At 41.7% G+C, this 27,958-nt stretch overlaps 1 protein-coding gene across 1 annotated transcript in view; it reads left to right on the forward strand.

Moving 5' to 3' along the window:
- Positions 1-202: 202 nt before the first annotated feature.
- Positions 203-27,958, forward strand: part of NR4A2 (nuclear receptor subfamily 4 group A member 2) — a 61,499-nt gene continuing 33,743 nt past the window's right edge. The window contains exon 1 of the mRNA XM_069225158.1: positions 203-507. The gene's annotated coding sequence lies outside the window, so the exon portion shown is untranslated. The remainder of the gene's footprint in view (positions 508-27,958) is intronic.

The following is a 27,958-nucleotide window of genomic DNA, read 5'->3' on the forward strand; positions in this document are numbered from 1 at the left end:
TATGAAACCAACACCCCGATGTAACAGACTGAACTGCGCCTTCACATTAAATTGGCACCCTGCCCACTCAGAGATGGCTGCCGAGGTCCGTGGGCGGGAGAGATACGGGGTGAGTGCGTTTGTCATTGTCGTCCTTTGTCTGTTTCCACGGCGTAGCTACGCTGGGTGCTCGTGGGTTATTTTTAGTTCTCGCTGACGTCACGGAGTCTTGAATACGCTGACGTTGTCTGTGACGTGCTTGGCTAGTGCAGAGTGAGTTCGCGGCTGTGAGCCCAGCGCGGGCTGGGCACAATGGAGCACTGTCTGCAGCTGCTGAGCGGAGGAAGGCAAGCGCCATGGAAAAAAAACACTCTCGAACCGGGTCAGGCGGGGAGCAAAGGTGAAGCCTAGAGAGCCCCTCTAAGGACACGGAGGGTTTTCACTAACCGCCCATCTCTGCCGTGGGAGAGTAAGTAGGAGCGGGGAGACTGCAGCATCTGTATCTGGGAGAGACAGCGTGGATAGCAGGTAACGTGCACGCTCTGTGAGCAGTTTTAGGTAAGGGGAAGCCAACAACCACGAACGTTTTCGAGGCAAACATAACATATATCCCGCTGACTATCCGTTTGTCCACCAGCTGCTCTTTGGCAGTGGTTGCCAAGTACAGAAAGCCAATAGGCTTTCGCTTACCAGGGTAGGCGCCCTGCATGCTGCCCCTTACATTGACAGCACAGCAAACCCTGCCCATTGCCCAGGCCAATTTAGCAAACGTACACCATTTGAGTGGACTGGGAGCTAGGTTGGTATATTGCGCCCCGATCGTTAATATTGTCTTAACGTTAGCTTATTACTTAGCGTGAAAGTTCTAGTTTCATACACGGAATCCCATGACTAAATTTGCACGAGGTTGGTAGGTGCATCCGTATAGTACTCCCTTTCTGGCAATTACTTCAAAAGTTGAGGCTCCATGGTACCGTCAGCTGCTGCGTACCATTGTATTTATCTTTTCATGATATTCCCTTGATGCCGTATTCCATTAAAGTATATTCCACTACTTACCTTCGACTGCCCCTTCCTTAGAAAAATGACCTCTGGGTGGTGATCCAAAACGACCCCCTGGTCATGACACTTAGTTTTGATTCGTAGTAGTGAACCTGTTCTTATTTCATCTAGTTAACCTTATCTGTGTTCAGTGGCGTAACAATCAATAGTGTCGTGATTGGAGTGGCATCAGGACCCGGTGGTTTAAGGGACCCTACACACTCAAATCATGGCTGTACATTATGCAAATAGATTAGCAGTGCCACATTACTTTCTACCTAATACTGGCATAGGGGATCCAGTTGTCGTGCTTGCATTGAGACCACTGCTCCCACCCTCAGATCATCAGTTTAACATGGAAGCATGCTGTTAATGACGCTGCGCCAACCACGGTAAATAGTTAATTCTAACTAAGCTTGTAAATATAATCTGTGATAAATCATGGCTGAGCATTTGTTACGGTATCTGGTTCTACATGGTTCCCCTACACCTCTCCTCTTGCCATTATATGAGCCGTAACAAGAATCCTGTCCTTTGAACTCGGCCGTTCAATTGGGCAAAGCGTGTCACTCTCAGGCTACGTCCTCAAACCTCGGTTGTGAGTGTTATTAGTTGTTTACTCCCACTGATAGCAAGTTATGTATGCTACCCCCACCTCTCGCTTGCAATGCTTTAGAGTCTGTTATAATGTACCATAGACGCTCCTTGGTCATGGGTGTCACCTTGCACCACTAGGACCCAGACATGGCGCTCCCTGACCATGTTAGTAAGCTCCTAATGGTATCCACTCTTCATGGCACTGAGCTGTCTTTGTGGTTGGCTTGAAACAGCCTTCGATATCGCTTCCTGACTCGTGTCCTCGGTTCAGCAATGTGTGCTGAATGCTGGCTTAGCTGACATTAGCATCTGTTCCTCCTCAATTAACTAATCAAATACAGCCATTGTGCAATTTAACACCTCTTCCTGACCATTCTTTAGTCACAACAAAATAGCGTGTGATATTTTCTCATAGATGATTGAATACAAATTGAATTTTAAGTAAGAAACTTCCTTGAAATGTACCAGTTGTAACGGACTTGGAGCGTTTGTGTGGCTGAATACTTGGAACGAACGACAAGGCTAATTAATCAGTCTGGGGCCATTGTTCACGTTTGCCTATTCATATCATGCTTTTCTCCCTAGAACGCTGCGAACATTTTATTTGTATTTTTTTATTTCACCTTAACTTTCTATGATTTTGAAATTGGCAGAGGTTCACCCTTCCTCCCAGGACGTTATAATTTGTTCACCGGTCGTGTACTACTACTACTACACCCTCATTACGTATTTCATTTGTGTCTTGTGATGTGCGTTGTGTGGTACTAAATTACTGGTGCCAGATTATTCACTAATCCATTACTACCCTTTAAATGGTTAGTGTAAACGCACAGCTGTATTCCCCTTGATACAGATGTTTAATGTCTGTTAAAACACGCATGGGCAGACAACATATGGAATACAGCATGTTGCCATATGGCCCATTTAGCCTTTCACCTTCATGACTATCAATCATCTATGTTAAGGGCTAAATTAAATGTCTCTTTATAGTAAGATGAATCGCTTTGTATGCGATTTATGGTTCTTACACTGATACTATCTAACAGGGTGGAAAATCAATCACGGAGCATGGACTAAGAGTGTTTGTTTTTGCACGGGAGCTCGAATCATAAACAGCGTGTTAGTCTTTTCATGCCTACCGGCCTACGTAGAGCAGTGTAATTAAAAGGTAACTGGTTAGTGATAACAGTGATCTACATTCACGACTATACATTTGTTTCCTGCGATGCCCTTTTTAACAGTATGAAACAGTTCCTCTGTATATAAATTGAACAGTGGTCTAATATGCCGAGATTAACACATCCCGTTCATGGGTACACCGAAGCATCGTTTTTTTCTGATCAGTAGATATACTTGGTTGTAACCCATTACAAATAACTTTTCATAACTTTAACTGTTTTCATGTGTTCATATACCTTTGACAACATAGCGAAACGTTGCCCAGTTTTGACTTTTTTGTGTTCCTAGGAAGGATTTTGGCCACGTGATTCTATTTCTTGGATTCAACAAGATATAGATGGAAAATATTAAATTGTATTTGACAATTTAATTATATTTAAAATGAAATGCAACTGTATGTAGGTCTAGCATCCATCACTAATGAATGTTGGGACACAGCTATAAACAAAACCAGATCCGGTAAAAAAACAACTGAGCAATAAAAGGCAAAGTAAATTTGCAGTGTTTACATAGGGTTTGGATATACCTTGACCTTAACATTGCGTAGTTAAAATGTGTTTTTTCCTGGGCACAAGGCAGTTGCTTTAGTTCTTTCTTAAACAAATACCTACCTGGTGTTCTTTCACAACTTTTAGTATTTACCTTTCTAATCTTCTTTACAAGTGTTTTAATTTGTGTGATATTCCTGTCATGCATACAATAGATTTATACCAGTTTGTTACATGTTTCCCTTTTAATTACATGCAGTACGATTGACTGAACCTGTGCAAGAGACAAGGCACCCATGAAGCACCACTGACCCAGTTTCTGGTTTGACATGAGCTAGTTTATTGAACATTGGCCTTGTTTGTGATACATGTATTTTAATAATGTTCTAGCCAAAAATAATTTTAGAGAAATTAACAAAACTGTTAATGAATGATGATTTTGAGGTCCGCAATTATGTTTTTTATTATCTTCTTTGGTGTGTATATATTTGAGAATATTTAGATTGACAAATTTGTTATGACACATTGAAAATTGCAGGTTAACTTGGTTTGAGTCAACCACCTATCTCCAATTTGTTTGAGCTACTAAAGAATTATAAGTATATTGTACTTACTTGTCAAATAAAGACAATCTAATCACATTTCAGGTATTCCTTTGTTATGAACGGATAGGTTTTGACTTTAATGTCCTCTACATTCATTTTAGATCTTAACACGGCTGAAAACAAACAGGATTGGATATTCTTGTGTAACGGGCCATTGTGATCGACTTGGGTGCGTATAGTAGTTTAAATATTATGAGCCTGAATCAACTATGACTTCTCAGTGTAATATTGATGCTACATGCACGGTGTTGCGTTTTAACATTTTAGTGCTCAATGGTATGTCTTAATGATTCATTTGCATTTTTTTTGTTATAGGGTGTACCCTTAAAATATACATTAGAATTCCTAATTTTGTATCTTTCCCTTCCACATCTAAGCCTTTGCTTGCAATTGGGCTCACCGTGTAACTTAAAAAAAAAAAAAAAAAAAAAAATCAGTGTTCTAAATTTTTCTCGTCATTACTCAGGTACTGCTCGATGTAACTTGATTAGCTCCCTCCCCAGTCATGATTGGTAATTAAAGTAGGCATTAAAATTAGCCACTTTGCAATTTTTGCTCTTGAGTTGCCAATTAAATGACTTAATTGCAATTAGGGTCCTAATTTTAATTGGCAAAATGATAGATGTAGATTTAAGATATGTATAAATACTTTAATAAGTGTCTATATAAGGATTACTTATTTCTTAACTTCGAACTTACACTGTTGGCTTTTAGAATTTTGAACTTGTAAATAGTATTCATTTTGAATTTATTTAAAGTATATGACAATTTGAAGTTGCATCTCTAGCACAATTATTATAAGTCTGTGTTAACAAGTACAGTATGTTGCCATGATTGTGTTATTACTTTAGTAATGAGTTTTTTTGTTTCTTCAGCGGCTAAAGCCATGTTTACGTGAACATTATCCCATGACTGACAAGCCACCAATTTAGTGACACACAAATAAATGTTTAATTCAGTGAATGTTTGTGTGACAAATATTTTCACCATTATCCATTTTAAAGCATAATTTTAATTGTAATCTAGCATATGATTGAGGTATATTGACAGTGTGTTAAACTTAGCAGTGCTTCACATAATTTTATCTGCAGTTATGTTGACTTGTGTGCTAGAAATGTATAAGAGCAATCCAAAACAAAATGCCGTAGTGAGCTGAAATCGTTAAATGGCATTGTGATGCAAGTCGTTCCATCAATTGGTATGTCCATGTTTATGGGGCGAGGGGGCAGCTGTTTAAAATACCATTTTGCAGTTGTCTAATAATTTTGGTAATTTTCATTCTGTTGTAGGACTGCTGGAGCACTTCAATAAACGATTGAAATGAACACCATGGTATTCCTGGTCTATGTCTATCAATATTTTTACTTTATTAATTTAAAGTAACCCTTTTTGTATTTATCAACCCCAGGAAATCCTGAATCGGACATGCTGAGATTTGAAACTTGCACTGACATAAATATGCCTTTGTTGATTTGCAATGCAGTCACTAATTGTAATCTGACCTCTGTTTCCGTATGACCCAGAAGCCATTCTCCTTTTAAAGGAAATAACAGTGGCTAGGAACACCATGCGTATATAGGTTTCTTATGTCCCTGTGTGTTTAATATTGTGTCTTAAGGGCTTCCTTTTTGATCACATGTGTATACTACCCACCACTTTACTTCCTAAAACCAGTTAATTATTTTACTGTTTCTACACTATTTCCCCCCCCACCAATACCAGCATCTGCTGCAAGACAACCCCCTGCAAAGATTAAGCTCTCTGGCAGTGAGCTACTGACTTTGTAAGGTGTGCAGTAATGACTGGCAATCCTATTGTAGCACATCTTGCTGGTCCTTATTGTAGCTGTCCTCAGTGTTTCTGTTTGCTGAGACTCCCAGAACTCGACATGATATTCCAGGTCAGACTAAATGTATTTTTGTTTGTTTTCTTTTTGTTTATAAAAAATGTACTTTGCTCTATGAAGCAACATTCTGGACTTAATATACATTCCCCCTGTCTCGGAAACTGATATCCTCAATTAAGTATCCTTTGTTGATGGTGGCCTTTAGTAACTTATCCACCTCCCTTTTTGTGCCCTGCCAAGACAACATGCGCTGTCTCTTCAAGATGTTTTGTTTGCTATCAGTGGGCTTACAGACTGCCCATTGTTTACCACTTGTTGGCTTCATTGGCACTCATTTGCTTGCTTCTTATTGATCAGCTTTCTTCCTCTGTGTGTTTGTCCCTATCCTGAAGCATGGATGCATTACTTGGGTAATTCCACAACTCCTTTTTGTAAGCACTACGGTTTTCTTTATGATGTGGCACTCTACTAGAGTGCATTTTTTTAGCTGGCTTCTTCATGTACTTCACCCCCTCTATTGCCGTCTTATCCCCATCCATTGTTGCCTGTGTTGCTTGCTTTCACCAAGTCCCCGCTTTCAGTAGCTGTTTGTGTTGCTTGCCACTACCAGAGCACCTCCTTGCGTTGCTTCCACCCACCCTTCTCCTTCCATTGTTGGTCATGTTGCTTCCTTCTACCTACCCTCCCTCCTTCCATTGTGTTGCTTGTCCTCCCACCCATCCCCTCCCCCTGTTGGCCTCCACCCGCATCATAGCACTTTCTTGCACCCGTCCTCCATTTTGACCCATCCCTCTTTCCTGCCAGCAATAAAAAAGAAAGCACTGATGTGGCAAGCACCAACGGTGTCATGGCACTTTTTATTTTTTAATTTTCTTCCCTACTGCTGTACAGCATGGCTTAAACATGACAAAGCCAGTATCTTGCGTACATGAGACCTATTGGCTTTGCCAATGCCTGTTCTTAATATTGTCCTGTGTGTGTGTGTGTGTGTGCTAGTTATACATCCTTCAGCCGGATCATGTTCCACATAAAAACAACCCAGCCTTGGTCCCTGAGGCTAGAGCGAGAAGCAAAACTGTGTGTCTTTTTCCTCAGTTTTGAAATGTGACTGAGGAGGCAATTACTGCCAGCTCACATCACGTTGTGCATTGGACAACAGTAAGAAAATCCAATTCAGACACAAGGTAGCATTTCTTCTTCACATTTAAAAAAAGATTCATATATTGCACAGATGTTTATTGTAAGCCGACAGCAGATGTACATTTGAACAGTACAACTTATGTTGAGGAAGAGTAAGGCTATGTTAGTGCTGCAGGCCTTGGAAAGTCACTAGTTCTTGATGCGGTAAATCCAGGCAATTCGTGCTATATAATATCACCGGTACGAAGAAAGGTTGCCTGGTAAACTTAAATTCTGGACTCCTGACATTATTCTCCCTTGTCTTACGCCATGCCATGTTGTTGTCCGTGTGGGATTGGCTACGACTGAATCTATTGTCAGTGAATCTTGAGGCAAACCATGGGGTATGCCTTTTCATTGGTCACCAGCCACCTTTGTTTTTTCCTTTCTGATGTTGCCATTAAAATGGCGGTTATAAAGTGGAATGTGCACCAGCTTCTTGTTTCTATAGTTTTTGGACTGTTCCAACAGGTAAATAATTATGGAATGAGCTTTCCTTGCAAGATCTAGTAATACATGAAGATGAGGACAACATGTTTTTTTTTTTTTTTTTTTTTTTTTTTTTTTTTTGCTCTGTCTTGCTATATCCCACCAACTGCACATTGAAAATCCCTTCTGTTTTCAGTTGGTCCGGAAGTAATCTGATACATTTTCCGGTGAAAAGCTGTATTAATGTAATAAGTACTGAGGCATTGTAAATAGTTTGCTAATGCACATTTAGCATTGTATGGAATAATGTTAAGCTGTAGAAAGTCGTTGCTAACAGTTAAATGCACTGCCCAGGCAACAAGGCTGTTTTACCTTTGCTTATTACAATGCTGAAATAGTTCGACATCTTCCAGTTCTCAAAAACTAGAAAACGTGCCTCTAAAGTTTGAAGATAGGCACTTGCTTTAAAAAACCTCTTTGCTTCCCGTGGAAGAAAAATGACGAAGAAAAGTTATAAAAGGATCAAATCCCAATAGGTATAATTTGCTTGTGCAAATCGTTCATCCATTTTTATAACACAAGCTATTGCACAAGGAATGAGGGTCTTTTAACAGTGGTCTTGATTATACCATTTTTTCCTAGTAGATGTTCTTGCAATTTTTATGTCTCGTCTGCAGGTAGATTTTAGTGGCCTGTTTGCAAAATACCTATTCTGGACTATATCAAAAACTTGGACCTTATGCCAGCCTATTGCTTACCATTGGTTGCCTTTTTTGTCACTCATTTGTTTGTTTATTATTCGTTTGATGTTTTTTTTTTTTTTCCCTTTTCTGTTTATCAGGAGCATGACTTCTTTCCAGTCCTTTTGATTGGATGACTCGTACCCTTCCATGCTCGCATCCAGGGAAATACTTTTACTTTTGCTGGTGGTATTCCATATGAGTGCATGTGTTTGGTTCCTCTGCACCATGCATTGTCTTTCGGATTGCACAGCCCCCGCGAATACCTTGCCCCCCATTCTATGCGCTTTGTGATACAGCCCTACGTTGTCCTTTGCTTCCCACATCATGGCTTGTTTGTTATTCCCACCCCCTCAAGCGCGTCCACTGCTCTGCCACCTCCTTGAGTGCCTTAAAATATTATGGTTATAACATTTTATAGGCCAGCCAGTGTTGTTTGCTCTTAGGCTTCTCAGTTTTTTTTTTTTTTTTTTTTTTTCTTTTCTTTTTTTTTTAAGTGCTTTAGCAGAAAGCAAGGTCACCCATCTTGAAAGGTAAAAAAAAGCAACAAAAAAAACGGCTAACTAAAATGGCACTCATGCCTTTCCACAGGTGTGCACAAGTCATCGTCATCATGCATGCACAATGCGTGGAGTAATGTCACCAGTAGAATCAAAATGCGTGTGAATGCACGCCCTTGTCCTTGGTTTTTTTTTTTTTTTTTTTCTTTCTTCCCTCTCTGGCTGCTGCTTCATGGCATTGGCAAAACTAATCGACCAATGCGATGAGACTTATTGCTGTGCCAATATTTGGTTAACTTGTTTTTAAAATCACTCATTACTGTCAAATATTCATTTTTTTCTAAGTTAGCAAGTGAGGTGTGCTGGGATAGTTCTGGGTAGCAGAATCGGGTAATCTAATTTGGAGATTAACCCGGGTCCGTTAATAATGCTCACAGTTGCACTAAGACACCGATATGAGAAGTGATGATCCTACTGCTGTGTGACCTGTTCTCCACTCAGCAGAGAGAATTAAGGTTTTACGAACTGAATGCCAAAAGAGGATGCTAATTCAACTCTGCAGCTGTAAACGTTGACAGAACTTTGACGTTTTAAATATTACTCTACTAAACACAGCAAGTATATTATCCTTCCAATTCAGTCATCTAGCACTATAAATCCGTTTCCAATTGGCTTTTCTGCCATTGTGCAGACATTCCCTCCTTATGAGGCCTTCTTTGTGCTACTCGGCCTGTCCACTTTCCTCAGCTGTGCATTAATTGTGCTTCTGTCAATGTGATCTGTAGATTCATCTGCTAGGGTTTACATGTTAACTTGAGAAGTGATTCAGTGAGCACCTTCGGATCTCCGTACGTGGCAAAACCATTTCTTCTTTGGGTTATGCTACCCCATACCCTACTTATGTAGTCACTTGTTAGACATTAGGGCATACCGTGTTCATGTCCAGTTCATATCTGCAGTTATTTTTCTTTGCATGCCCCTCTACTAGCAGCATTTGCTGTTTTTATATAACGTTTCATCGATTGAACGCAATATTATATTTGTATATAGGCAGCAGCATTGTTTCAAGGTTGCATGTCTAAAGGTGCTTTTAATATTGTAAATCCTTAAAGTCCATACGCTATTTGCTTCAGTCCTGGTCCTGTACCAAGATAGTTTTGATCTGATAGCTGTAGTAAAGCCACTGCAGCATTAACGTGTATGTTTTTTGTATGTGTGTGACAATTCCGGACATTGCAGTCAGTCCGTTTTTCTATTGCCTACCGAAGCAGTTAGATGGGCAAAACATAGTTTATTTTACCAATTGAATGTATAAAGGCAATTTAATAATATTCATTGTGCAGCGGCTTAATTGTGTTAGTTTTCTATATTTTATATCAAAATAAAACCTAGATTATTTTAATCAGTTGTAGGAAAGATACATCTCTTTGTACTTAACTCAGCTAGTAGAATGGAAACACTATATGAAGCAACCAGTCGTGGCATTCATTTATTTGGTAAGTGGTTGTCTTTGTGAACGTACATGTTTTATTTGCAAGGCAATAAAGACTCGAGTTTAAATCCTGTCTGTCTGAACAGCACGTAAACCTCAAGTTTGCACTGTTAACTTAAGCAGATGCACAATGCCTGACTGTGACATTACAGGTCACAATATTTGTGCTGTTTAACCAGTGTCCCATTTAACCATTGTGTAACTCTTATAAATTGATATATTTAATTGAATTTCTGTATAATAAGGCTGAATATTGACAAATGTAGCTCATTTATTTTATTTCCAGAAGTTAGACTTTTTAAAAATATTGTGGGTGAAAGCTGCTTCTTGGTGTCTGTCTGTCCCTCTTCTTCCTATTACACCCCCCCCTCCACATTTGACTGGTGAATGCTAATTCAGTGCTGTATTCAACCTAATGTCCTTTTGTGGTGCATGCTTTATTAATGGAGGTATTTTCTCTGTCCTGTTTGCTTCTTTATTTAGGTTTCCATTTTTGTGTGCCTTCGTGTAAAAACATGTTCCAGTGATCTAAGTGTACCCCACAGAACGGGACAAACACACGTAATATATGCTGCGGTGACCTGTGCAAGTTATTGTGCCTCATGATTCATTTCCTACTGAAATTAGTCATAGATAAAATGTAATGTTAATGTCTTCCACAAAAGTGTTTTTATTCAATTACGAAAGTTGCTGTATGTTGTCTCACAAATTAACAGTTTGATATTTTAGAAAATAAACTACGATGGTATAGTATCTACCGGTGTATGTGTATTTCATTTAGAGTAAGGTTGAGGATTGGAAGCATTAGCTCTGTCAACAGGGTGTGTGTGTGTATGTATACGTATTTATGCTTTTTTCATCCTTCAGAGGCAGCCAGTTCTGTCATCTATTTTAATCTTCCGCACTGAAATGCATTTTTATCATATTCATTATTTTGCATTGTATTGCATGTTGCTACATTCCTGACTAGTGTTGACGATTTTGACTATCTGTACGATTTGGTAGGTTGCTGTGCTTAAGAATCTTGCCTTTTGACAGACCATACTCGAGTATATCCACCTCGAAGTCATAACTATTTTTTTGCCTGCCTTATAATGACATTAATCCAAGAATATAATTTTTCTTTGAACCGTGAAAACGCTTATAAAATTCATTATAATTTTCATGAAACAAGAAGTACGTATACTTCTCAATCATTCATACCCATGCAAAGATGGCATGCATCTTCCATAAAGGCAACAATACCACATTGTTGACTTGTCCCCAGTCTCTCTGGCTTGTGTGAACTGCCTGCCCACCAAAACCTGCTGTCTTGCCAGTCTGTCCAACACCAAAATGTGGACACATTTAAAGCCCTTAACCCTAAAATCATTGAGAAACTTTCCTTGTGATGGGTAATGTTTGTTTTCCATTCGTGTTTAAGACTACTTTGGTAAAAAGCTTTCTGCAAAAGTATAATAGTCTAGTAACATATTTACCAATAGGGCAACATTTATACCTCAGTTAAATAAAAGACTGCCCACTAAGGCCCATATTTATTCCTTTTTTTAGCGCCGCATTTGCATCATTTTTTTTACGCTAAAGCAGCACAAACTTACAAAATACAACTTTGTTTTGTAAGTTTGCACTGCTTTTGCGTCAAAAAAAAATGACGCAAATGCGGCACAAACAGAGTAAATATGGGCCTAAGTGTGTAAGTTGTGAGCTAATGTTTCTTGTGTTAATATTATACATATATTATACATATTTTATATTATACAAGAGCGTGTGGTAGTGTTCATCCTAACCAAAACTGTCTTTGACCTCATCCAACATATTTTGCCTGCAATATGGGCATATTTTCGCGATGGCTTTAAAGCTTCTTTTCGAATTGCATTGGTTTTGTTAAATGCAACCATGTACCCATGTGGTATACCTCGTTGTGTTCTTGTGAACCGCCGTTTGGACTAAAACTGGAGTCTTAAATCTGATTACCAGTAATCCCAATATGCCACTTTATATTTGAAGGGAAAAAAATCCTCAAATGAATGCTCAAATCAAAATCCTATTGAAAATTAAAACCTGATGTCAATATTTTAGCAGCATTAGAGAAATATATTTTGCACACTAATTAGATGGGTCTCTTACAATAATTGATATATAGACAACTATTTTTGTGTTAAATATGTGACATAATTGACAGTGACACACCTGCTGAACAAAAAATCACTACTCATTGTATATTGTTGGTCTTACAATTTGTTGAAAGTATTTCTGCAAATTTTGTGCTCCGTCGTCCTGGTGGTGGCTGGGGGGTGACTGCGGCAAGACTGCTGCATGGCGCTCACAGCATGAACTCTGTCGGCGGTATTGAAGCTCTTGTCATATTGTTCAGTTACCTAATCAGTCATTTCTTGTGGCTCTCCCCTTAAAACTTGTGAAATTGGTAAATGCTTTACGTAAAACAGAAATCCTCAAAGCGAAGTGGCTTTCCCGGCAGAGCAAGAGAGCTGATACTGTATTTACTGCACTCTGGGAAACTCACCCCATAATGCTTTGCAGGGCATTACTTTTGCAAAACATGTTTGCTGAGAACTCAGCCTGTGGTGATTTTAGGACAAAGGGACCACCTACAAAACATTCAGCATAATGTGTTCTTTCTATCTATAGCATCTCTGGTCCAAACACTAGGTTAGTGGGGGTCCCAAAATAATAAACACCCCCTCCCCCCCCCCCCCAAAACATTCAGTGTCTTTTTAAGCACTCTCATGGCTGAAACTTTTGTTTTACAGCTGGGAATAGCTTGTGTTTTAACAGCCTTGTTTGCTATAGGCCTGCTACCCCTGAAAATGTGTAATGCACTATGCCTACTAAGGGCTAAATATATGGTTATACTGCATTATTTAATGCCGTTCTTTTGTGTGGTTATGCCCTCTAGGGGCTAACTATATTGTTACATTACCTTGTTTCATACAAATGCTATTTTCACTGTGGTGTCCTCTAGGGACTGTTCTAGCAAAATGTTTGTGGCATGAAAACTTGGTCTTAGGACAATGGGACCACCTTCAAAACATTGCCCACAATGTGCTCTTTCTGTCTACATCATCTCTGGGTCCCCACACTGTTAGTGAGGACTCCAAAAATAATAACCCCTACCAGCATTCATTATCGTTTTAAGGTCTCTCATGGCTGGAACTTTTGTTTTACAGCTAGGAGAGGTTATGTTTTATGGACCTTATTTGTAATATTACAATAGTCCTGCTAACCTTGAAAATGTGCAATTCATTAAGCTCTCTAGGGGCCAAATATATGGTTACACTGCATTACTTTTCCCCCATTCTCTTTTTCATGTGGTTATGTTCTCTAAGGGCTGACTTTATGGTTACATGACCATGTTTCTTCCACATGCTATTTTTATTGTGGTGCCCTCTAGGGGCTATTCTGAGCATTGCAGTCAACATACTAAAATATTTGCAGCACGGAAACTCGGCACAATGTTTTGCAAGACATTACTTTTACAAAACATTTTTGGTTATAACTCAGCCTGTGGTGGTCCTGGGACAATACGACCACCACCAGAACGCTCTGTCTACATCATCTTTGGGTCCCCACACTAGGTTAGTGGGGAACCCAGAATAACCCCTTCCACCATTCATTGATTTTCAAGCTTACTTTTGGCTAAAACCTTTGTTTTACAGTTGAGAGAAGTTTTGTTTTAATGTCCTTGTTTGTAATATCATTGCAGTAGTCCTGCTAGCCCTAAAAAGCCCTCTAAGGGCTACGCATATGGTTACAGGACCATGTTTCTTACAAGTTATATTTTTGTTATGGTGCCATATAGGGGCTGTTTTGAGCAATAGTCTAATGCCAAACGTTTATTTCTGATAATGATTTATATGATTGTATGTGTTTTAATAATCTCTCCTTATTACAGTTATGACCATGACTCATGCAAACTTAATATCATGATTACACTATAACTGTTTGAACACTCTTGATATGTTAGGGTTACCCTTATAGTTTATTTCTCCTCTGTGGCTGTCTGGTGTGTCTTTATGGGGAATTGTGTTAGCCATTCAGCAACTCTGATGGTGGGATGGTGAAAGTGGTTTTCTATTGGAATTAGCATGGCAAATTTAGATTAGGGTGCTAAATGGCAACATTTAATTTTGTGCTGCAGATTGAGGAAGAAGGTAAATGGAAGTGCTTTAGTTAAATGTAGGGCCACTGGAATTATATTGCAGGAAAAGATGAAATTATGAGCAAAATTGACTATCTTATGTGGCAAGAAAAGTTTAGTTATGAATTTACGAGGCCAATAGCTCTAACTCCAGCATATGTGAGACCTGTTGCATTGCAAATGCTTGTCTTAGTATAATTATCTCATGTTGTGAGTCAGTAAAGGTCTTACCTGGACCCTTGACAAAAGTTGTTGCATATCTTCTTTTCAAATTATGGTGAAAACGTACATTCCTAGCGAGAGACTGCTTTTGCAAAGCTATTTTCATAAAGGTTTGCTTTGGAGGGTTTGTGTCGAAGGCTGACTTTCTAACAGCTTGAACAGTGGCATCAAGAATTCAACTAAGGCAATTCGGGATGGGGTAGGGAGTAGGGTCTTTGGAACGACCGTATTTAGGGTCGAGCGCACAGGCGCTATGTCCCTTTTGTAACCTCTCTTTGGGCTTGTAACCACACCCATGTCACGCCTGTCACTTTCATTGGTTCGTGGTCTTGCCTTTTAAAATCTGCTTGCTTTCATTAGTGAAAGGCATGCATCCGTCCTGCCTTTTCTGGTGTTTATTCCTCCTTAGCGCACCAGCCAACTACTGAAAACTTACGAGGCTTGATGTTTTCAGTCTGGTTTCTGCAGTACTTCATCTTATTTTCCAGCAAATGCGATCGCGCTGGATTTTACGTAGCACGATCGCGCTTTTTTTTTTTTTCTTCTCAATTTGTGTGGCAAGAAAAATCAGATTAGGAATTTACAACGTTAATAGCTTTAACTCGAGCAAATGCGAGATCTGTTGGGTTTTTGTTTTTGGTTACGTGTATGGAAAATGCTGCATCGTTAATAAGTAAACCTGCTGGTTTCGCCTCTGAAATAGGTAGATGTATGCATTAAAAACATTTTTAAATTACGTTAAAAGTAAAACATGTGGAATGGTTGTTCGGTACTGTTTAAAGGTGGGGGGAATGACTGCCCTGTCTTTATGCCTGTAAGACGTGGTCTTGTTCGTGCGGCCCGGCTACTATTCCTTATTAGTGTTCTCGTATCTTGAAGCTATACTGTGCTTGACATCTAAAATGTTGATTTTTTTCGATTTAAGGTAAAGAAATTGTATTCGTTCTTGTCGCGTGAGCAAAACCCCCCTAAAAAATGGCCGGCACAGGCATGTCTGAAAAAGGAACTTCACTTTCCGCTTTAAAAATAGCAGTTGAAAAACGGCCTAGAGCCCTCGGGCGTAGACTGGAACCCAATGCAGTAAAGTCCAGAGGGAAGAGCGACGGGTGCATGCCATGCTATTTTTGGCAGGGACGTCTGGCTGCGTCAGTGGCGGCGTAGCCTGCGTCACACGCCATTCTTCCGTCTACCCCTCTCACTTTTTCCCTTTCGTTAGAGCGTAAGGCGCCCCGCCCTTTTCCTCCCCCGGCCTGTGGCTGACGCGCTGCCCTCGAGGCGATGTGCGCCTCCCTCTGTTTGCTGTCCTCGAAGGCGAAGGGTTTTCAACATACGTGGCCGCTTTAAGTGCCTCAGCTGCTCGCTTTCTTGCCAAAAGGAAACTCAAGGAGGGTTACCTTGGGTTCAACGCCACCCTTACACCCACGCTCTTCGCTTTTTCTTTTTTTCTATCTGCTCCGTTAACAGTTGTAAGGCTTCCCCATATAGTAGCCGTAGACAGTCTATTTTTATATCCAGCCTTTTTATTAAGTAATTGTAACTGTAAAAACAGTCATATGGTGAAGAAAGAAGGCACGCCTCTGAGTCTAATTAAGAGCAAATAGATTTTTGTAGGCAGTCTCCGATACTGTGCGTTTACGTTGACATTAGAACATCCTCCGAGTCCATGGAGGAATAGGGGACAATGCTTGTTGACCGTCGGAACGGGGAGAAGGACGCTTTGATTCGGACTTCCAGCATAGGGTCTGTTTTTTTTTTTTTTTTTTTTTTTACCAGAACGCTCGACCAGCGTTTTGGGTATTACCCACGACCCCACCTGTATCACAATAGGACTTATTATTATTATTTTTTTATTATTTTTCTCTTCTTCGTCCGATTAAAGGTTAATCTGATTTGCAACGCTCCACTATAGGATCTAACAGAGAACCACTTACTGTAATACCTCGTCTTGAGAAAGCCTCAGGCCTGCGCCGGAGAGAGGGATGAAACGTGTTGACTGTTCGTTTTAGCATTCTCAGCAGGCCCAGTTCCAGGACTGTATATCTGGATGGGCCCAAGGGTGCGTTTTAGTGGGCCAGTGTGTGCCCAATTTTCGACAATTCTGGGTGTAGCCTACAACCTGGGTTCAGATACCACTCCATCTGCTGCATCATTGGCAGGCAAACAAACCCCTGTCTCCTCTTCCTCAACACCTCCCCACTGCAGCTTTCCTCAGACGAGGTAAGCTTGCCACCAGGCTGTTTTTCTTTTTACGGGCATGACCAGAGTTTTGTCTCCGATAGTAAAAAAAAAATAGGGAAAGTCATCTAAAGCCAGTGTTTTTCACCCTGTTAGTACACAAGTAAAACAGCTATTATTAAAAACAATGCACTATAAAATGTATTCTAGAGATTTATCATTGTCTACTGATGGATAATTAAAGTAAACAAAAGGGAAACAAAAAAAATCACATTTGCCGACATGGAGGAGGCACTTAACAGGTGGCCTCTTTTGCTGTTACTGGGAGTGCCAAAGGTCGTGTTTGGGTGGGCCTTGCCCACCCGCTGGAATCGGGCCTGATTCACAGTCTATCCTGAAGAAGAATAAACATTACTTCATAGTAGAATGTTGTATCCTATGCAAATTGGAATTGAAAGTTTTCTACCTGGTCAACCAGCAATGTCCCCTCTTTCACTATGGACTTTGCCTCAGTGGGTTAGGGGTTTCCCATTTCTTGGGGACTGCGGAGTATTCAGACTGTGCCCATTCAACAGAGATAGTGATCCCTGGGACCTTCACTTCAGTGCCTAAACATCCTCCGGTGTATGGCATTTCCCCAGATAAAGTGGTCTTGAAGTTCTAGGCTTACCAAGGCTTTTGCTGTGTGGGTTTGTGTCTACTGCTGCAGTACAAATTGTCATGCTTTATTGTTGGTTTCATACACCTATATCGCCTTATTCTGCGACAGGTTGGATGAAAATTTGACTGTTGGAGAAAACAGTATATGCCCCATCTAAGTCTAATTTGATTAAGGGCTCCACCACAACTACCTGCTGCTTAATATCAACCCATAACTATTTCAATGCAGTGCCAGGGGTAGTAAGTGCTCTCCAAATGCAATTCCACTAAAGAAGTTTCCAACCCCTATTGATTACTGAAGCTGCCCTTAATTAATGTCACACGTATTTAGTGGGTACTGCCATCTCATAACATAGAAAGCCCATGTTGCCCAAGTAAGAACAATGTGATCTCTTTTTGGGCATGATCTGTCTGACAAAAATTGTGCGAGGAGATGTTACTGATAGGTATACCTTAATAGGATTGGAGGTCAGCCAAGAGCACATGTGAGAAGATGGCATTTAGCTGTATTTGGAAGTTGCTGATTTATTTTTAAAATTATTCTCTGTTGAATCTAAGATGGTGATAAGACAGTGTTTGTGTACAACAGGCATCTAAGGTCCCTGCATTCAGCAGTCCAGATGGAATTGAGGACTCCTCTCCAAGGAAAATGATATTTGCACATAAACACTTAAAATGACCCATAGTTTTTAAATTAAACAGTGTCTGGACTGCTGTTCAGCAAGCCAGAGCTTTTCTTTTTAGATAGGAACCACCCCATCCCTTAATAGACTGAAACGGAGTGACAGTGCTCACAATGACAACATTTAATTCTCTCTGCCACAAGGGCATTCTGGTTCTCCACATCCGTAACCCTCCTCAACACAGAGGAAAGACAAAGCAATTGTACATAACCTATGAATAAAGAGCTCTGTTCCATCTTTAGAGAGATGCCCCTCATCTTTGTGAAACATTACATTCCCCCACAGCAATTTATCAGAGCTGTTCCTAAGAAAATCCTGGCCTGCCCCCAGCTTTTCTAAGGGCAGCATTTAGGTGCCTCATTGAAACAGTGACGGTTGTTGACCAGACCCCACCCCCAGTGGAATAATGTGTAGCCAGAATATGAGGGCCGCAGGAAAGACCCCCACCCCCCAACCAAGCACATTCAGCTAAGATATCTTCCCATACCCATTTCCTGGCCATGTCATTTCCTCCTACGTGAACTATTATCAAGTCTGGAACCTGTTGACCCTGCCACTTTTTTTGTTCCAACATTTCACGTAGCTGAGCTAAGCGCAGGCCACCCAACGCCAAGCCACCTGAAGTGGATTACCCGCAGCTCCTCTGGATTCGCCTTCCTTGTTTGCCACAGATGAGCTGCGACACATTGAATCAATCAATCAACGACTGAATACCTACACACACTAATATTAGATTTCACAAGAAGTCAGGAGGAGTATTGTATTTGTAATATGTTGACCATTGCCCAGTGCTCCTTAACCAATGCCTCACTAAGGCATGCTTCTGCTGCTATAGTTGCTACCCCAATCCTGAACAAACCTGATGAATGACCTGCAGGGTCAATAGCTGATGTTGTCAGGGTCCTTGAAAAAACCTTTTGCAGACTTATCTAGATAGTAAAGACTGATCTTGTGTAAGAAGAGAGCAGAAGATCGCTTCCGGGGTGCACACTCCAGACAAAAGACTAAGAGCAACCTGACCTACTAGGGGCTTCCTTGAGCAAGATGACCACCCCCGTAGAATAGGTGATCCTGATGATCACCACATAAACTGATGTTCTGTGATTGAAGCCCTCCTTTATGATCAGCTTTTTGTCTTTCCCACCAGCTCACTGATGTGGAATGCCCTGTAAAATGTAAGAGTAAATGCTGCCACAAGTCATTTTATTTAAGGAAAAAAAAAATCGACACGCAGACCATGTTTGAGAAACTTAACTTGTCATTTTTCCTGTGTTCTAATAGCTCCTCCAGTCAGCTCGGTTTTGTGATGTGGGGGACCAAGCTAAAGACTGCTCTCCTTTCTAGAAAGTGGGAAAACTGATCTTGAGCCCCAGTTAGCGTAACAAAGAAACCCAAAGTAGTAATGTGAGCCCTCATGAAGGATGTATTTTTATCCCTTGATCTCATTTATTCCAGAACGTGTTATGGTTCTAAAGAAAAGAGATCTTTCTTCCCTTTTGTGAGTATTGGGTCTCTATAGGTCTGATAAACCCTCTCATAATTGCTGCATGTTTTCTTTGCCATGGATGCAGTAATTTCAGAGCTGAGCACCAATCCTCCAAAGGTCTTTCAGGAACTCAGTCATCTACTCAGCCACCTGTGGGTGGAATCTTCTGAAGTACTGCACCTTAAAGAGACAAAGCATTGGTTGCATTCAACACACATTTGTCTTACCAGAAAACAAATATTACTATGGATACGCTTTCAGACTTAACACTTGAGTAATTTCAACACAAACCTACAAGATGTCCCTGCCTGTTAATACCCTCAGTTGCCACCATGCTGTCTGACCAAAATATAACATTTCTGTTTCTGAATCTAGTGGTACAGGTTGACAGTGCGACTACAGTATGGGACATAATTAAACTAGCTATAAATTTGGAAACTGGATGGTCCATTCGGGTTATGATTAAAGCAAAGATGAGCCGACCTGTTAGCACCTGAATTTGATGCAAAATGGTTTTCTAGTTGCACACGCAGCTATCAATTGCATGAATGAAAGCTTGGGTTTCTTCTCTTTGAAGCCTATACTCCTGTCACAGAGTCAAATTCTATGCCCGAAGAGCAATGTAAGTGTGTGGGCCCACAGTATTATCTTTAGCCAAGGGGACCACAATATCTCTTGACAAAAAAACAAAAACCTGGTGTTGCTCCTCCAAGTTAAGTGGGGGGGGGGGGGGGGGGGGGGGGGGTAGTAAATAGGAAGTCATTGAGGTAATTAATGACATCCTGCAACCCTGATATCTTGCAAAAGATCATTGCCAGGAAAGAGCAGACTTTTCAGTAAGTTCAGAATATGGCACATTCCATTGGCAACCATTTGTCAAAACAACAGCAGCCAGCAAGTTGAAACCCCCCAAAACTGGTCTTCGAGGTGAACAAGTAAGAGCCTTTAAGCCTGCTTCAGTGTGGGCCTTTGCTAATAGCGCCCCCTGGGCCCAAATGCCTGAGCTTTCAAAGATTCTGGTCAAAAGCAACGTAGTCAGTTGTCAATGACTGAAGCTTTCTTAGGAGCTGAAAGATTGCTAGTCACCCACAAGTCCCCTGGCTGTTTTCAGGCATGACACCCGAGGGTGAACAGATGAAGTTCAGCATTGTCAGCCCTTTGAAAAGGACAGCTGAGGATTCCATGGCCAGTTCCTTTCCACCGTCACCCAAACCCCAAAAACTTGCAGGCATGGTAGATTGATAAACTTAACCTCTGGTTTGTGGCTTTGGCCACACAAGGAGCAGACACGTTTCAACTTTAATAACCTGAGTGGGTGTATGTCTTCCTCCTGAAAGCCAAGCAGGTCCCTTCTTGTCCACCCACCACCCGGCTGGTGTTGGTTAAAGAGCTGGTTTCTATACCTTCTTTGTGTATAGCACCTACTCACCGGTGAGCTCAGGCTCCTTCTCAAGTATGATTGTATGGTGAACATAAAACTTGAATATCCACATAGCACTTTTCTTCTCGACCTTGGGTTTCTTAACATTGCTAGAATCCTTGTTGGATTCTTTTGGGGCCACCTCTATCCTCTTTGCCTTAATTTGGAAAACCTCTCCTAGAAATCTCCCCACCAAATCTTATTAACCTCAGATGAGACATGGATTCTCAACTTTCCTGGCTTGAACGATGTGTCCTTGTCATACCACATCTCCTGTTGGGTGCAACCTTTCCTTTAAACTTGTCACATTCTTTTGTCTTCCACAATGGCAGAGCTTTTTCTCACTATCCATCTTCTCTGAATCCTTCTGTTTTGTATTCTTGTACTTCTTTGGAAACCACTCTCCTCAGGTTGCTTCTCGAGGCTAGCTACACTTGCTGTGTTGGACCCTTGTGCTTTAGCCTCTCTCCAGGAACTCTCATCCCTCACAAGATCTGGGACTGCTTGAACCAATGGTTCCATCTGTTGCACTCCATGACCCTGCGTTGATGAGGTGTCAGCTAAGTCAGTTAGCACATAAGCAAGAGTTTAGTACTGCAGACGTATCCAGCCCAAAAAACATGTACTGGCCTTTTGCTGCCAAGGGAGCCAACACCCTTAGCACCCACTGCCTACTCAAAAGGGCTCTTCAACAGAGCAGCCTGAAGACGTGCTAGACTGCACTTGCCACTTGTGACCTCTGATGAACTTTCATTACTGGCTCTCAACCAGGTAGACAACCCCTGAATTACTTTAGCAATGTCATTAAACCTTGAATCTCATGTCATTGACAGTGAATCTATCTCATTGACATTGATAGAATTTTGATTCTGCTTCTACACCATAGCAGCTCATTGGACACAGTGTCTTTATCATAGCCTGCTCCCAACTGACTTTGAGATCCGTGTCTATTACTATCTGTCTTTATCAACTAACCAGCCAGACCTGTCTACCCTGCTAATGGCACGCTCCCAGAGCCTTATTACAACAATTTTGTCTGGCACTTTTAGACCCAGCCTGGATTTTGTGCCCAGGAGTTAGTGATCCTTGTGTTATTCCTTGACCCTGAAACGTTGGAAGAAGAAACTTTTCCTTTTTGGAAGAGATCTTGTGGTTTATTTGTATAGAAAAGAGGCTTTCAGAAAAATGTATACTTTGACTTTTGGCTAGCAGGTCAGGGGATGAAGCTCTCTAACTCTACCTGCAGCAGGTGAATGGAGCAGTCATTTCTTACAGTTTATAATGTTCATGGTATAACTTTGGTTGATCAAGTGGAAAGAAGGTCTACCATGGGAATGGCTGCTTCCTCTGCATTCCTTAAGTGTGCACCAATTGAAGATTTTTGCATTTCAACTACTTGGGCTTACCCCTCACACCTTCATGAACAATTATAGGTTACAGATTGTGGGGAGGGGTAACGTGTCAACATATTTTGTCTACTCTGCATTCAGTTCGGTAATGGTTGCTTGATAAGTGTCATATTAATGTAATTTGTTTTATTTATCAATAGAACAGCAGCAAGCAGGTTTTGTTGTGTCATCATGTGGTTATATTATTTTTGTTTGTGAGGCCAGTGTTTCATTTGGTATCAGTTCATTCACTAATGCCTGAGGTGAAGAAGACCTACAAAGAGGTAATTCTCTGGATACTTACCAGTCATCTTCATTGCTCCGAGTTCAGGTCTTCCTTGCAAGAAGGTATCCTATCCCTCCCTCCCAACCCAGAGGGGTGTGCAGCTCCGGACTGTATGTTTGAGACTTGGTATTACAGGAAGTGGGATGGACAAGTGCCTCTTTATGCTAATGTTGGGGGAAGAGTCAGTCAGCCAGCCATATTGGAAGGATAGAAAGCTAGTATAGCCATTTGTGCTTTGAGGTGGTTTGCAAATAGTTGCTTACGATTTTCAGTAGGGACTCTGGCGAGGCAGACTTAGACTCTGAGTAATGATGATTATGGTGAGTAATGAGGAAACTTCCACGATCGCTCCAGGACCTGACTTCCGGTCTTGAGGGACATGCATCAAAGAGGCACTCAGTGCGCAAGGCAAGACTACCTACCGCTGTCCTCATCCAAATGGAACCCTCACATTGGTGCATTCTACAGAGTCAGACGTGCCAGCTAGAGGGATGCAAGTAAAAAAAAAAAAAAAAAAAGTGAACTCACTTGTGTATTTCAAATCAACAGATTGACAAAAATCACAATTACTGCAAAAGGCCAAATCTAATAAAACACACCATATCCTCCGACTCATGATCTCACCAACCAGAACAGAACCACATAACATGCACCAAACACAACACATTTTTCACAGGATTCCATCTGTTAATACATTACAGAGGAAAACAGGTATAATAAAGTAATTGTACACATTTCCTCCTCACAATACAGCAAAGCAAACCTGGAATACAAAGCTGTGGAAATGTATCTCCTGCAGAAATCTGTTCCCCGTCCACAGTTATGAGAAAATCGGGCATCCCCCTATGTGAAAGTGCAATAGCTTTCCCCGCAATGTACAATAATAGGCAATAAACTCAATGAATTCATTTTTCCCGCCCTTAATTTTGCAGAAATCCACAATGGTCATTTCAGCTGGTGGAATTATGGGCCAGATGTAGCAACTTCGGCATTTGGGATTCGGAAATTGCGAGTCTGTGCGACTCGCAATTTCCGAATCGCAAATGTGGATGCAGAACGGTGTCTCAGACACTGTCTGCGACTCGCTATGGGGTCGCAAAGACCCACCTCATAAATATTAATGAGGTGGGTCGCATTTTGCGACCCCATAGCGAGTCCTTGCACTCACAGGGATGGTGGCCTGCTGAAGTCAGCAGACCTCCATGTCTGTGACTGCTTATTAAATAAAGCAGTTTTTAAATTTATTTTGCAGCCCGTTTTCCTTAAAGGAAAACGAGTTGCAAAATAAAAAAAATAACGAAACCATTTGGTTTAGTTTTTTCAGAGCAGGCAGTGGTCCATTGGACCACTGCCTGCTCTGAAAAACCTTTTGGGCAACATTCACAAAGGGGAAGGGGTCCCCTGGGGACCCCTTCGCTTTTGCGAATGAGTTACCACCAGTGTGACACTGGTGGTAACTGCGAATTGCTTTGCGACCGCATTCGCTGTCACAAAGCAATTCTGCATTGCGATGCGAGTCGCAAATAGGAAGGGAACACCCCTTCCTATTTGCGAGTCGCATTCACAATTTGCGAGTCGGTACCGACTCGCAAATTGTGAATGTGCATCGCAGAAGGCTGTTTGCATGGTGCAAACTGCGATTTTCGCAGTTTGCACCATGCAAACGGCTTACTACACCTGACCCTATGTTCTTCCTCCAGGCATAATGGAGAATCTCCTGTCGGGCAGTACATTCTCTTATTGCACCACCACTTCGCCCCTCCTAGGGTAGAAGAAGCAACAATGTGCATAGACGAATATGACTGCTCACACAAATCAGCAAGTCTACAAATGTAGTTCCTGCAAATAGGCAACTTCATCTAATCAACAAATTGTCATCAGGAAAAAGCCAGCATCACACTTGAAAACAGGAGCAATATTAACGTATTCTGTACTTGCACAAAGCCTTGTAGAAACAGAATAGGTACTCCTGTAATGACACACAAAAGCATATAAATTAATAGATAGGTCATTAACCCCTAGTGCTCCTCTTCCCACATAGAAAACATGCACCTGCTCTGGAAATAGACATTAACAAATCAATAAAACAGCAGATTGAACTTAACTGTGAAATCGGTGAAAGTATTAAAAAATAGTAACATCCTTTTACAACAGCAATATGTTACTCTGGTCAATTATTCATTTTCATACATGCTGCACATGTACCTTATATTATGACATTGTTTGCACAGCGGTAAGAACTGCAGTGGAACACACGTGTCTTCAGTACTGTCCTAACAAACGAATGTTGGATCTATCACATTGAAATAGAAGACATACATGGTTTCTTTGTTTTCTCCAATGTTTCACGGATATACTTTACATTATGGCCAGGTACTTTTACCTAATACTTGGGATTTTCCAATTTTAGTGCAGGAAAAACTCCGATTTTGTTAAAGACAACGTGGTAAGCATTATTTGCAGAGCATGTTGCCAGGACAGGGTGTGAGCCATTTCACGCTCTCTACCATGCCTTGGTAACAAAATAAGGGCAGCACTGCTGCTCAAGTGCGGCCCATCGTGTTCTGACCTTCCTGTGAATAGTGCACTCAAATGTGTTCATGGAGTACTGCAAGGAGATCATTCTGAGCATGAGTGAGCTCTATTGGGATGAAAATGGTAAAGCAACCCCTCCCACCCCCCATGATGGGGGGGAATGCGGGCCTTAGGAATCGGGGCCGCCGTGGCCTTACCCTTCGCCCTAGTTGTGCGTCGGGCTGGACAGGGTACTTCCGCCCTCACAAGATGTGAGGGCAGAAGTTAATTGAGGATGAGTTGGGGCGACGTTGGCTCTGGCCCCAGCCGCTGCGCACCAGTTGGGGGAGGCTATTTAAGCGCCTCCCCAAAAAGGCTCAGCCTTTTCTGCTGTGTCGGCGTGTGGTCCCCTGGAGCCAACGTGGATTTCTGCCCTAGCCCCTGACCCGTCTGATCTACGGTCGGGACCTTCAGCAGCATGCCGCATTGTTCCCTCTGAGGTTGCGCTGGTCTTTGGAGCGCCACCATGCAGGTTTTGTTCTTCCCCCAGGGTCTCCCCATTTCGTGGGCTTTCCTCTGTCACATTCGTGACCCTGCTACAATTTGAGTGCATCGTGCACAAGGATAAAATTATTGTAAACTGTGTAGCTTTGAGTTTGCACGCATTTGTTGCAATTTGAGCGCATTGCGCTTGTGGATTAAATTAATTTTTAACTGTGTAGCCTCAGCCTCGCGTCGCACCCATAGATTTCTCGGTGTAGCTTGCTTTGCGTGGAACAAAGATTAGAGCAATTACAGTGTTGTTGGTTTATGGCTGTTTTAAAGGTTACACGCGGTACATACAATAATTTTAGGAGTTTTAGCCAAATTTAAAGTGTTTGAGCATCTTAAGTGCATGTCTAACTTGTTTTGTGACTTGCACGCAGTGAGATACAGTAGCCCACTCAGACAGTGTTAAGGGGCCAGGAATTAAAGGATTACATTTGATTTATATTGATGATTTTTGCTCCCTCTAGTAATTATCAGTCTTTCTCAGGGGCTCCCTCTCCCCCAAAGATCCCTGGGCCCTTGCTCCCTGGTGCGCAATTTGGTGCTTTTGTTAGGCCTTCCTGACGTAGCTTGGTGATGCCTCGTTTGGTATCACACAACGTCGGCCTGGTCTGGGCCAGGAACGTTCATCATCCAGGGAAAATGGGGTCATTGGGGGGAGGAGTTGGATGTAAAATAAAGTCTGTAATTTAAATTGCTCTCAATTACAAACTGTTACAGTATATGTTACAGGGTATTTCATGTTTCAAAATAACTGTCAATACAGTGTTATAATTTTGTTTGCTCATTTACAAAGTTGCATAGTGTATATTGAGCATTGTTGTGTTAATTTAATCGCACGGAGTCATGGCTTGTAATCGCAATAAGGTTGGTAAGAGGAAGGGCAGGGACCTTGGACTGTCTCAGATATTGAAGTTGGTTTTGGCTAAACTGGGTAGTGGGGATTCTGACAGCGGAAACTCCGCATCGGACAGAGAAAACAATTGTGCAGACAATGACCACCCGTGACGGTCACATGTTCCCCCGCAAAGCATTCCCTCCTGTTAAGCGCAGAAATAAGAGGCAGGTTCCAAGTGCACAGCAGCCTTCTACTTCTCCGTCAACAACCACCACCCCTGCGCAGACCCCTACGCTAGATACTTTAATAGTATCAGGAGGCGCTACTTCTGAGGTTCCTCTAGTGGAACAAAGAGCAGTACCCACACCTGAGCCTGGGGTAGTAACAATCCTATCCGACATCCGGAAGTCATTGTCAACTTGGTCAGCACCATTTACTGTGCCAGTTGTCCATCTGGCCACTCCAGCTCAGGCTGCAGCTCCAATTGTCTCTCCTCCAGTGGTGCAAGGCCAGGTAGTTCCGCTGCCCAGGTAACTTTGAAGGACGCAACCACGCAAGCGCTCTTGTCGGTGTCTCAACTATTGGCCAATATTAATACCTCAGCTACCCCCACCCCACCTATAACTCCATAGGCCTCAAATGATGCTCTACAGAACTCTCTAGCAGAGCTTAAACATCAGGTTAAGGTGATTGCGGCAGCTCGCAGTGTTACATCAGCCCACTCTGAGGCAGTGTGTCCGTGTGTCACCCTAGCACCGGACGTCCAGGCTCTTGCCCCTACCGCCACAGAAAAAAGTATGGTTACTGAAATCAATAATACTACGGCGGTGGGGGCCAGACAAAACACACTATTATAAAGACCAGGTAAGCTCGCTGCTCATGTTGGTTCAGAGGTTAAAGAAAAGATTTGGAAAGGATAATTTGTGAACATTTTTTCCCCTCATAGAGCCAAAAGAAGGGAGATGGAAGTTAAAGACAAGGAGGTGAAGGCAGCGTCTTCTAGTGATAAAAAACCCAAAGTAGAAGAAAGTATAACTAATTGGTTGTTTGGGTTTAATATCTTTATGTCTGTCATGCTTGAGAAGAAGCCTGTGTTGGGCATTTCAATGATCTGCTATGCAAATAAGATAGTGAAAGCACACCATATGTACGGTGGCAACTCCTGGTTAGAATATGATAGAGACTTCAGGTGGGCGAAGGTTGAAGACCCAGGAATTGGTTGGGACCAAACTGAAGTGAACGTATGGTTAGAATGTGTAAATAGCAAATTGCCTGGGAAACAGCCCTTTTGCTCGCAATATTACAGTGATAAAAAAGGTTTGTGCTGGGCATTTAATAAAGGTATGGTCTCACCCCCCAGGATCTTGCAAATTCAAACATACTTGTTCCTTCTGCGGGCACCCTTCTCATCCAGAGTTCAAGTGCATTAAAAAAATCCAGAGAGAAGGTTAAGGAGGGGGGTAAGCCCTCAAATTAAATCTACTTTGCCATCGACTATACAGA

Source organism: Pleurodeles waltl, chromosome 3_1, assembly GCF_031143425.1.
Source record: "Pleurodeles waltl isolate 20211129_DDA chromosome 3_1, aPleWal1.hap1.20221129, whole genome shotgun sequence".
Lineage (NCBI taxonomy): Eukaryota > Metazoa > Chordata > Amphibia > Caudata > Salamandridae > Pleurodeles > Pleurodeles waltl.